We start from the raw sequence: 12,746 nt of genomic DNA on the forward strand, positions 1-12,746 counted from the left end.
AAAATTATATAATTCCATAGGTAGGTTTTCGTTAATATCCACGCTAAAAGAACGAATTAGATAAAAAAACATAGAGTCTAATCAAAGCTGTACTCTCAAACACCTATTTCAAAGTAAAATTCATGACTGAAATTTCCGAATTGTTCGATCCAAAACTGAAGTCAGACGATGGGATTTCACCAAAGGTCTTCAATTCACTCAAGAAAAAATAATCAGGGAATCAAATTGGGGATTCAATGAAAATAGAGGAGTCAAAATAGAAAAAAATGGTTTGAAATATAATTTCTTAGCCTTCGCGGATGAAATCACTCTTCCGGAAAGAAGACGAAGTGCAAATCCGAAAATTGCAAAATCTATTACCAAAATCGGATTAAAAATCGCCTTCAAAAAATAAAAATAATGCACCACATAAAAGATGCAACAAAGTATCTTGAAATAGGCAACGAGAGGATTGAAAAAGTGGCGATTTCAAGAATCAAGAGAATAGATAAGCTGGAACGCTTCCGAAAAGAAATTGATAGAAAACAAAACCCAGAAGGTGGAACTAGCATTTCAGCTGACCAAAAACTCTTTCAATAAAAAACCACTTTCCTGGAACTCTAAAGTAAGACAGTACAAAACAGAATAAAGTAGAAGCTCTGTAGCAGAAACGCTAACACTTAACAGCAAAGGGCAGATCGGCAAAATTGGAAAAGAAAGAAAGAAAACGAAATTCCGAAACGACAAAACAAAACTGATTCCAAATATGAACTCTCAGGAAAATCGAAAAACTCTCCGACACAATGAGGAAAAGAAGAGTCTGCCTCTGCTTCTACAGTAAAAGAATGAACAAACCAAATTGACTATAGAGATTTTGGACTTCTCGTGGACAGAAATATCAAGAAAAACTGGTTCAAACACATTCAAGAAGACATGAAAGAATTAGATATCCACAAAAACATCATCGACCGACAAAAGATCAGAATGAAACTAACAGAAAAAACTGAAAAAACAGACGTTGCAGCTTATCCATTCTTTTAAATACTTGAAGTCGTTAACTTTTCAATCTTATACGTGTCTTTTTCAAGATATTTTTATTCATCTTTGATATTGATCAATATTTTTATTTTTTTAAAGGAAATTTTCAATCCGCTTTTGACAATTTTATTTTACAATTTCCGTATTTGCTTTTTGTCTTCTACCCAGAAGAGTGATATCATCCGCGAAGGTTATGAAATTACATTTCAAACTGACAGAAGAGCTAAGATTTCAAATAAAAGTCAGCCAAAAGGGTTTCCAAGATTTCGGAAGAAAGGAAGAAAGCCATCATAGAAAGAATGAAAGAATACTGAGAAATCTTATACTATGTGCGATCCAGTTTTAGGATAGATATTTTGAAAATTGATTATCAGATTATTTTAATGATTACATTTGGATGTAACCTGATAATTTTTGAGCTGTTTCAAGTTTAACTGAAAACATTACATACTTAATTATAAGTTAAACAATAATGGACTGGTCTTGTTATTCAACCAAGCTGGAAGTTTAATAAATAACAAAAAAAATATATACAAATAGCTCAATAGCAATTCTTTTACGCAATAAAAGTTTATTGTTACATTTAAATCAAATTAATACCTCCGGGACCAACGTTTGGTATTACTTCAGAGAATGAAATGAATTACAATTTCTGTAGCGTGTAAAAATGCCATGACTGAGCGGGATTCGAACCCGGGATCTCCGGAAGAAAGGCCGAGACGCTACCACTCGCGTCACGGAAGTCGACAAATAAAATATAATATAAATAAAATATATGCTGGTATATTTTAATAAAATATTAAATTATACCAGCATGTACAGCACTTAAATATCCGCTTAATATTCGTTCTGTTGTTGACAGAATTTTTGTATTTGAAAATATGAATAATTTGAGTACTATGTACTAAGTTGGATTGTTTAAGTTTGTTAATTGGAGCTTTCAATTTGGAGAAAAGGTGATTAAAATTGTTGAAGTTTTTAAATAAAACTTTGAATTCTTGTTTCAAAATATTTTTAAAATTTTCAGACAAATTTTAGATAAATGGAATGGTGGTTTTATAGGGCTGATATTCGTTTTCATTATACACCCTAACTTTCATGTTTTTCTGCTGTCTTTAAAAAGTAAATTTCATAAAAACTATCACGGTAAATATTGTTAATTAATTTTGAAGGGTAATTATTTTTTAATAAAAGATGCTTTGTTTACTGATTATTTTCCTTCTATAGACTGGATTAGTAAATGTTAGAACTCTGTTTGCTAGATTTTTTATTACAGCTTTTTTTATTATGACAGGCTGAGCTGACAGATAGTTTAAATATCTACCCGAAAAATATCTTTTTAACTAACCACCTAGTGTATAAATTCCCATTTCGATGGGATATGGTCATATCAAGAAACTCTTGACGGAACGGAACACAAGGACAGCGGGAGTTTATTATCTTCCTACTAATTACAGAACCTGGACAAATGTCCGTTGCTGCTATGTTTTTTATTTATCAAGCGGGTCATTATTTATTTATTGGCGGTTATAGATTTTTGTGTTTTATTTATGAACAGAGTTGGTATAAGCGCTTCGGTCCTTTAGACAGATGAAAAATAATTGATTGAGGCTGATCGTGGGAGAAAAATGCATATCAGTTTCGTACTTCCGGCATGATTCTCCTTCAGTCCGTCCCCTGAAGTCCTTTCGGTGCTAGAGCCTTTCTACCTAACATGAATACGCCTTCCGGCTGCTTTCTAGCGTTTGAAGGAAGCAATGCACTCCCCTTTTCGGAGGGAGACGCATCAAAAAAGAAACTAAAGTTTTATTACATTCCATTTCACTTGTAAATTTAATGACCGTATGATATTTGTTAAATTCAATCAATTATTCTTAATTAAGATTAAGGTTAACGTAAGAGATTAAGGTTCTCAGACAAACATAATAAAACATCATCTGCATATCTTTTATAAAAAGCTACCCTACCATTCAGTTTGGCCATTATTTGGGTTTCACAAAATTTCATAACCAAATTTGCTAAACAAGCAGAAATGTACCTATGGCCAACACACACGTTATTTATAAAATTTATCCTCAAATTTGAAAAATGTATTATTTCTACACAAAGTAGTATCGTTAATAAAACCCTCTTTATTTATTTTGGTGAACTCTTGAATTTCCCCAAGAAATTAGCCGTAAGGCTAATTCAATAGGTGTGCTAGGGTACAGAGAAACGAGTTGACGAGTTGATTTGTAAATCTTTGCTTAACCATGATATAATTCAACTGATACCTTGCAGTATCATCTTGGTTTTTCCATTTTTATATTCTTCTATTATGATTTTTAAACTGGGTGTTGGCAATTACTAAATTATACTTCGTGCAAAACTCTATAAGTCGATCTCCTCTTTCATTCCTTTTGCCCAGCCCGTTTCACCTACTATATTATTTTCCTTGCCTTTTCCAATGCTTGCATAGAAATCTCCAACTATTATTAAATTTTCTTCTCCTTTTATGTGCTTAATTGCTTCGTCAATTTCTTCGTATACACACTCTACCTGATCAGAATCATGGGCGCTTGTAGGCATATAGTCGTTAACAATCGTTGTTGGTTTAGGTTTCGATTTATCCTTATTACAATGATTCTATCGCTATGCATTTTGAAATACACTACTCTCATCCGTATTTTCTTGTTCATTACGAAACCTACTCCTGCCTGCCCATTATTTGAAGCGGAGTTAATTATTCTAAAATCAGCTGACCAAAAGTCGTTTTTCTCTTCCCACCGAACCTCGCTAATTCCTACATCTACATTTATCCTAACCATTTCCCTCTTTAAATTTTCTAACCTACGAACCTTTTTTAGACTTCTAACATTCCACGCTCCGACTCGTAGAATGTTATTATTTTAATTTTCTGGTGACCCCTTAGCATTATCTTGGAAAAAAAGCAGCTGTAGTTTTCCATTGCTTTTAGCTGCGCAGTACTCAAAGGATTGTGTGATGTTTATATGGCCGTTTAAGTCGTTTTGACCTACGCCCTTAAAACTACTGAAAGAACTGCCACCATCTTTCAGGAATCATTCCTTAGTCTGGCTCTTAACAGATACCTCTCCGATATGGTTGTATCTTTGGTCCAGCTATTCTGCATCACTAAGTTTTTTGATAATTAAAATAAAAGCTGGAAAAGAAATAGCATTCTATATTAAACATTTGCATCAAAATATTATAGAATTTTTTTCTTTTCTTTTTTTTTTATTAATTCGCATAAGCTTTGAACATGCGCATAGAATATGAACAGTAAGTTGTGTAGCGTAATGAATAAGTCAAGACCTGACCAGGATTTGAATTCGAGACCTTACGGATAAAAAATTGAGACTCAATTCTTTATTTTTACCCGCATTTTTTTTTTAAATTATAATTTAAAACTCTTTAAAAAATTATTGCATTAAAATTTTTTTCATTTTTTTATTATAAATAAATTTGTATCTATTTATTAATGTTATATTGTTGTTTGCGCTACTCATATTTTTAATTTGTAATATTCTTTTGTCGGTTGCAGGTATGTGGTTGCAATATCGTGAAGAGCAATATATTGTAAGTAATCCTATATTTTAAATCCTATATTTTTGAGGTGGCGAGCAGAAAAAAGTAAAAAATATAATTTTTTTGAATTTTTAAAGTTTTTATAATTTATTATTATTTTTCCATTATACAAAAAAAATAATAATAAAATAAAATAAGCAATGCCACGAATGTATGACGGTCAATTTTTTCTTTCTTTCAAAAAAATAAGGTTTCTAGTGAATTTATAGAGTATTTATTATTTAAAAAAACACTTTTATAAATTTATAACGGTACTGGGGAATTTAAAAAGTTAAAAGTTACGTTTTTTTCTTTTTTTACATAAAAAATAATTATTTCTTTTTTATGAAGTTTTTGTTTCCTAATGAATAGAGTTATTTGAGATGTTTTAATCAGGGAATGAATGTAGTTTATCCCGTCTCTTTCTCTTAATTATGATGGTTGATACTGTACAGAATTTGACAGTAACGAATGAAATACACAGACTGAAGAGGAATAGCTGTGGTGTAATTGGACAGTATTTGCAATGGTGTAATATATGAAAGTATGCCATCCCATCTAACTGAGCTCAGTTGAATACGTAGTATGTCTGTTTTAAGGGGACCATTAATAGGTAAGTGTACTTCAATAAATCAGTTTTTGTGATAAAGATTTATCCATTTATCAAACTAAACATTTTTACAAAGAATGTAGAAACATTAAATAATTTTAATTCTCGAATGAAGAGGTATTTTTATAATTAATTTCAAAATTATTTTAGGTATTTATAAATGGTCATCTAGTTCAAAACTTTTTAGCGTTATAATCAATCAGAATTATACTACGTTTCACTTTACCGTTTGATTAATATAACTATTTAACATTTACTTCAAATAAAAAAAAAAGTTCACTTTAATTGACCTCTATGAAAAACTGAGGTATTCGAACCGTTTGCTTGGTGTGATTACTATTTTATTTTAAAAAGTAAGTCTTTTCAATAAAATTTATATTCTCTACATAGGGGATTTGAAGATTGTTACTCTCCTGGTGAATATAGCTAGCACAGCTATATTAAAGAGAAAAAAAGGTAATCATGTCAAAAAAGGGTTTTGACATGACAAAACCCTTTTTTGACATGATTAGTGTCTAACAAGTTCATCGAAACAAAAACCACATGCCTATATCCATAACCATATGTAAATTTGTATATCGCATTGCTTTTGCCATTATATCTCAGGATTGACCTAACAGATTTTCTTCAAATTTGGCTCAAATATTTCTGTTTGTAGGGTATTGAAAGTATATTTTTTTTAAATTTTATTAAGGGATGAGGGAATATCGTGACAAAACCAATTTCGATTTTCTTCTGAGGCATTTTAGGAACAACTTTATTAAAGCACATTTGTTACCTACAGAGTATATATAAATAATAAATCTTTAAATTTAAAGTTATGTTTTTTGTTCGTTTGCTTTATCTTCTTTCGATTTAAATATTATAAAATATTTTTTTACAGGTTTACAGGTTTATATTTCATATATAGAGCTATCAAGAAATGTCTACAATATTTTTAAATTATACACCCGGACCTAAAATGCAAAATGCAAGTCTTTTTGGGATTTTTTTAAAATTATTTTAGCCTTTATTTAAGGGTTTGTTAAATTTACAGAAACTTTACTCAAACAAATTTGTTATGCTTAACCGATATGTAAATAATTTTAGAAAAACTTTTACTTACGAAAATACTTACTCAAGAAAATTTCTTAAGTTTAACCTATAATTTTAGAAAATGTTTTCTTAAACTTTATTCTCCACCTCTAAAAATATTATATTCTGTTTTTCTTTTTTTAGTGTAATGCTTTTAATTTTTAAAGAATTTTTTTTCTGTATTTCTATTCATCGCTTAAAGGGCTACTAAAATTAAAGTATATTTGGTACCTACACAGTGTTTCCAGACCTAAAAAGAGAAGTAATTTTTCTCATTAAGAAAATTTTATTTTCAGAAAACGGTATAGTCTGTCTATTTTTTCAATATTTTTTATACAATCCTCTTTTAAATTACTTATTTATTTTTAAAAAAATAAAAATCAGATTCTTAATTTTTTACTTGAAAAAACTTTCCGGCGAAGCAGAAAAAAATCTGCTGTAAAAAAGCAAGGTAATTTGTAAAAAGGCTTTTAAGTAAAATCAAATATCAGTTTAGAAGATATTTGGTTTAGTAGGTGCAGATCTTATAGATTTACATCGGAAATTTTTTTTTTTTTTAAATTGCTTGCCATACAAGAAGGTCAACTTTCTTTTAATTTAAAACTGCGTTACAAATGGGACAAATTTTGGTCCCCTTAACCCTTCTCTTATAAAATATATTATAATTTCATCTTTCTTTTATTATTTGGATTTTATTTATGTTTTTAAGAAACTTTAAATTATACTAGTTACACTTTCACATTCAGTACGATTTTCTTGATAATTGAATTAGTATTTAACTTTATGTTATCAGAATTCTTTGTAAGACTGCTTGCTGAAAAATATTATTTTGATAATTTTGGAGTTGTTGTTAAGATATTATTTGCAAGCGGTTTTGTAAAGGTTTTATGAAATGCGTTTAAAATAATGTAATATACGTATATATATATATATATATATATATATATAATATTATTTTTCTAAAATCAATCCTTTCCGGAATCACATTCCTCTGCACTATACAAATTATATTAATCTGATCAACCAAAGAACAGAATTAATAAAGTAGGATGACACCTGCCTTATTCCAAAATCCAGTCATGCTTGGATTATGAAATAAGGTAGGTATCATCCTATTTTATTTTATTAATTCTGTACTTAGGTTGATCGGATTAATATAATATATACATAAATACTAATGTATATACTATATATAGTGTATGTAATATATAAATATATACACACACGCTATAAATAACACACTATAATTTTTATTTAATAATATTTATTTTATGTTTATTTAGACTGCGGTTTAATTTTAACACTTTTAATTGAATTTTCAGACTTATTAATGCCAATATTGGTTATTAGAATTTATAGTTATTTTAGTAGTAAGAGCTGTTATATCGGAAAATTAATATTATTAATATTGAGCGTAAATAAAGTTTAATTAAATGATAATTTTTATACATTTACAGTACGTTTGATGATTAAAGTAATAATTAAAATGTTATCTTGTTATTCCTGTGCAGGATTATTGTTGGATTTATTTGTTTTATCACAAGCAGAAGGAGATTTTACCACTCCTACGTACCCGTAGTATCTTTCCCATGATATGTATGCAAATTTTAAAGTTAGTTTATAGAAGAGGGGGTTCGGAAAACATTTGAGAGAAATTACGGCCGGTATATTCACCCTCATCAGGGTTAACTTTTCTAAGCTTTCTAAATCTCTGGCTCAATAACGTACAACTTTTAATTTGTTAAACATTGTTAGATGATGATGTTTGATCCCATTACTATGTAAACAAAAGTAAGCTTATCTTGTTTTTCATGTTAAGGTGTTCATTTTCTGTTTAAAAATATACTTTGTTACTTTTAGAAAATTTTCCAGTTTTATTTTATTATTTATAAATAAAATTTATTGACTTTGTGTGAAAGCATTTCGATTAAGTCGAAAAAATAAAAATAAAAAAATAGATAAATAAAAGGTAAATAAAGTTCTTTATTCGAACATTTATAAAATTCTAACAGATTTTACACTCTTCTAAATTAATCTTCATAGTAATTTATTTCGGAAAAATATTTTTAAATGATTTCTTAAGCTTTTTTATTGTCTCTATAAAATTAGGACTAGGAGTAAATTAGATTTTGTAGGAGGTATTTGATTTTATAGGTAGGATGATAACAAGTTATGGTTTATTATTTTACATATTATAATGTATTGTTTGATGAAGAGCTGTACTAGCACGCAAGCGCTTTCAAAATTTTAATTACTATTTTAGTGCTATATTAATTTAGAAGTATAAAATTTTGTCTACATAAATAACTAAGCTGTTAAGGAGATACAGAAAATAAATATCCATAGAATGTAAAAAAGAAAAATCATTATTTCAACTATAATCTTACTATCAATTATGTAATAATAATAATAATTATATAAAATTCAAAATCTGATGTGGACAGCACGTCTCCCTTGTACGCCTGTTAAATTACATATACACATCTTTTTAACGTTCATAAAAGTTCATGAAGTACATAAAATTTTATTTCATTAATAACCTCTTATATTTTTATTTATTGTTATATTTGAATTACTGTTTATTGTAAATTTTCTTTTACAATCAGAGGTTAATAATTATTAATAAATCAATATATTTAAATTAAAAAAAAAAGTTAAAAAAAAGGAGATGAAGTCGGATTCGAACCGATGGGACTTCCCCTTGTAAGATACAAATGTTTTATTAATTAAATCTTTATTTGTTTATAACTCTGGAACCAGTTATGATATTTCGTTGAAAAGTAATATATATATTATATAACTAATAGTATATTACTATTATTATACTATTATTAGTATAAAACTAATATTATTTATTAGTTCTAACTAACTTTCAAATATTTTCTCATGTGAGTGTTTACAAATCATTAATAAGCTATTCCGTGAAACTTATCTTCAATACTTTCACTGAATTTGTTTTTCAAAGTTTCAAAGATTTTGGTAAAAATGTTTTTTTTTTTTTTCTTTTAAGTGAGATGCATAGTAGATATTACATAATAATTTATTATTTATGTAATGTAATGCAACTACGTTAATGCTAATTAAATTTTTTTTAAAGTTGTAAATATTTTTGATATTCGATTTGTTTCTATGAGCAATAAATTGGTAATCTTATTTTTGATTACATCTTTTTATTACGGTTTAGTTTCGAAGAGTATTCTAATCTCGTCATGAAAAAAACGTATAGGGTATTTTATTGCTAGTAAATCAATCCACTACCCGGTAGCTGTTGATTTACTCGTATATGGTAGGATAATTGTCAATATTCTAGGGCATTATATTTTATTTTATAGCTGCATTTTATAATAAAAGATATTTTTACATTTTCCATTTACTAGAAATAAAAGCAAATTTTGCTTTATTTCGTATTCTTTCTAACTTTTGACTTAAACAACATTTCTTTTAATCACGTGTTGTTATCGATTTTGGTTTTTATTCTTTAGTGTAACTGGTGTTTAGGCAATTAACAGAAACTTTTTACTTATTTATTTTTTGTCGTTACAATTTTAAATTCTATTGCTTCTCCATGAATAAATATGGAAATTGTTACGTGAAGAATTTTTTTGCTTGTGATGATAAAAACAACCGTTTAATAGATTAATAATTTCATTTACTATACGTACGAATTTAATAATAATAATATATTAAATAAGAATGGAGACTACTCAAATTGAGGAAGATTTTGTTCATGCAATTCCGTTTTATCTCAAGAATATTTAAATGAGAGTTAATTTTTCTTTTATTTTTAATAATATTGCTGATTGAATATTTGTGTACATTTTATTAAAATATTAATTAAAATAATTTTAATGATGTTTATAACTTCTCAAGTAAAAGAAATAAAAATACAACCATTTTTATTTAACTACAATTCTACAAAATGAAAATACCAAGAAAAAAAATTGAAATAGGTAGGTTGTTGCTAGAAGGATGGGCGATACTCGGGTAAAATATTTCAGTCTCAGTATCTCAGACAATCGTAAGGCTGTCTCAAAGGACTTTCTTACCGCCTTATTACTGAGACGTCTTTTAACACGGAGTATCTAACAGACTGAAATTTTCTCTTTTCTTTAATTTCTTTTCTTTTATTTTTATTTTTTCTGTTGTTTATTTTTTATTTTATTTTATGATTTATAGAAAAGTTACATGAAAACATAATTTTTCTCCGTCGTTTCATTTTTTAAAATGCGGTAAAAAGATTAAATTTAAAAAAAAAATACATTAATTTTAAAGGTAAAATTAATGAAGTTTATGCTGTTCTATTAAAATTTGACGAGTGCAGTTTCACACCATTTACTAGAATATCGCTTGTATTCTAATACATTTTGCGGATGGATTTCTCAACTTTCTGATGAACTGTGATTCAATAAGTGCTTTTCAACCGATTCAAAAACCTTTGTTAGCTGTCGCAATATCCTTGTCAATTTTTATAGGATTCCAAGCCACGTAGAAGTTCCAGACAAGGAAGAAACCGTTGAAGCCCTTGAGATAATTTACGCTAAATAAGCCTTTGTTAGCATTGTTATCCATTCTGATATTGCTTTTTGTATGAAACGTACGTAATTTGAAAGAATATTGGCAATATTTTGCAATGAGTTGCGTTACATGATAGCTAACTGTCAAAAAAAATTTGTCGTCATAAAAAAATATTGTCATTTACTTTTGAAATACACAGGTTAACACGTATATTCCTGGTGTGATCTTTGACACTCTTATATGCCCCTTTTATAACTACAGAATAACCGTTCGTTTCATTCATATTGATTATATACGGCGTGTGTGCGTCCTTATGTACGTGTATATATACATACAGACATTATTCGAGTAATTGTAATTTCTTTAAATTGATTTCTTGACTTAATTTATCTATTTCATTAATTCATTCATTTTTAGTTTTACTTATTTTTGACTTGGTGGGATATGTTTACAACTCCGTTATGTTTCTATTTTTTATATTTGTTTTTATCTTTTTTTTCAATTAGATTTGGGTTTTTTATATTTATTCCCATAATTTTTTTTTTTTTTTTTAATTTATGTAAATATTATGATGATAATAGTTTATTTATTGCATGGCATTTTGTTGGTCATGCTTTTATACAATTATAACCTCTTGTAAGCAGTTATAATCTATCTGATTTTTTAGAATAAAGAATTAATTAATTTAATTAATTTTAGTTTTTTAAATAAATTATAAATTGGTACATTTTTTTATTGAATCTTCAAAAGTCATTTTACTGATTTGACGCTATCCTCTATTCTTTCTGTTTATGCTAATATTTTAACCTTAGCATATTTACTGCATCCTACGACCTCGATAATCTGTTCCATATTTTTCTTTCTGATTCCAATCTTTGTATTTATCGAAATTCTCCTACCTCTTACACGCCTCGCTATCACCAAATTAATAAACCTGGATATCCTAATACATAGTCCAACAACCTAGTTTGCCTCTCTTTAAGATTTTGTCACAAATATCTTTTTTTTATTTGAGATAAAATTGATTCATTTCAAATTTTATTGACTCAAACGATTTTTCTTAACTAAATACTCTTTATATCGTCCATGATTCATTACCATAAATCGCTACATTTCACACAAATATTTTCAAGAACTTCATTCTAATTTGTAGAACAATATATGATGCGTGAATGTTATCCTTGCTTGTGTCAGTCGTCTTTTGACGTCAGGTTACTTCACCTATCCCTTCTATTTTTACTTTCCCTAGTAGAACATTTTTACTGCTGGTATATATCGCTTATACGTCAAATATTAATTTTTTTTTAAACGAAAATAATATTAGTCGTCCTGTAGATCATTTAATTCTCTAATAATTTTGGTTCCGATAAGGCAGTTCCTTACAATTAGGACATTACGACCTAATTAGAATAGAAAGCTTCTATAAAACTTTCTTTCATTCCTTAACGTTTAATTTTAAAACAACATCAATAATTTAATGATTAACACGTCTGAATAAAAATATTATTTTCCCTGCTAAATTAAATTAAATTTCTCTAACCATTAACAGGGATTTTAAAATAAACGTAGAAAGAGAACAAAAATCAATATTAAATATATATTATTTTTATAGCGCTAAAAATTTATAAAATAGAAAATATAATGATTCTGTAATTTTTAAACATACTTTAGTAAAAAGAGTGGTTCACAATTCTTTCTGAATATGTAGCTTGTATTTTAAGTATGTTCAAACCTAACGCTTCCCTAGGTGAATTAATTTCGATGATTCTTCCTATACTTTACAAACAATGTTACTTTGATGACTTCGTTGTAATTTCATTTCTCATAACTTAAGTAGAAGACTACTTTCATAGTATTTCAACGTGTAAATGTTGGAAGAAGATTTCTCGGAAAACTTAAAAAATAATGTTACCGCGTTACAGAGAATCTTAGTTCACGTTTGGTAACAGGTTTGTTTATTTCATTT

The sequence above is a fragment of the Lycorma delicatula genome, chromosome 1 (genome assembly GCF_047948215.1).
Source record: "Lycorma delicatula isolate Av1 chromosome 1, ASM4794821v1, whole genome shotgun sequence".
In the NCBI taxonomy this organism is placed as follows: domain Eukaryota; kingdom Metazoa; phylum Arthropoda; class Insecta; order Hemiptera; family Fulgoridae; genus Lycorma; species Lycorma delicatula.